The following is a 1148-nucleotide window of genomic DNA, read 5'->3' on the forward strand; positions in this document are numbered from 1 at the left end:
AACTTTTCGATTTCCTAATATCTTTTAGAAATGCTTTCCAATAATAATATGAATGAAGACGATTCACCTTCCCGGGGTATTCGACCCCACACCACGGGTCTGGAGACAATTTATGACTAACTCATTTGAAATCTAGCTTTCTAACGCACATTGAGACTAATTCCTATTTGCGAAAGAAGGTTCATTAATTTAATTTTTTAGGAAATTTAATTCGTTATTGAAATTGTATCTAAAAATATATATATCGAAGAATAGAGAAGTAGAGAGATCACTGCGGCACTTACATTAAACAGAACTAGTGAAAGTTAACAATAGATTCCTTCTTTCTCGACATAAATATACGTATGGGGCCACGTCGTCCAGTAGTCATGATACTCGCCTCATCAGTGAGAGGAAAAGGGAGTCAACGATTCCCTTGTGAGATGGAAGAATTTAGGGTTTTTCTATATGTATACACATATACATACATATATATATAGATAGATATTATTAGATAATATGATATATGTATATATAATGTGTGTATATATTATAATATATATATATATATATATATATATATATATATATATATATATATATTGCATGTGCGTGATAAAGTTTGTCCACTCGTTAGGAATGAAGAAGGAAAGCTTATAATAAAATAGTCAATGAAGTCTTTTCTCATGAGACATTAATTTTGTTAACCGCCTCTTAACAAATGTTAGGTAAAATGATTTAGGAAGCACGAAGGAGAGCAGAAAGTTTTATGACTGAAATGTGAATAGCATGAAGGACTGATGAGAAAGACTGGCCATCGAGTTTGTTGTATTCACAAGAAGCTGCGAGGGATCATATCCCGAAGTAATAGGTGCCGATAGTTGACAGATAATTAGATCATTTGCTAAAACGCTCGTCGTTCAATGTTGGGTCTAATCAACTCTTGGATGAGTGTTTACCTGGAATAGACACTCGCCGTTGCACATAACCCCACGAACATCCGCGGGGCCCCCGTAGATGTGTAGTGCCATCAGTGCACCTCACGCAGTGCACTGTATGCAATACTTAAGGTTCTTTGCAGCGAGGTTTTCCCCCTGTTAAACCTTTCAAACCTCCTTTACTCTCAGATTCCCGTTCAGCGCTGAATGACCTCATAGGAAGCGAGAAAA

Source organism: Macrobrachium nipponense, chromosome 37, assembly GCF_015104395.2.
Source record: "Macrobrachium nipponense isolate FS-2020 chromosome 37, ASM1510439v2, whole genome shotgun sequence".
NCBI lineage: Eukaryota > Metazoa > Arthropoda > Malacostraca > Decapoda > Palaemonidae > Macrobrachium > Macrobrachium nipponense.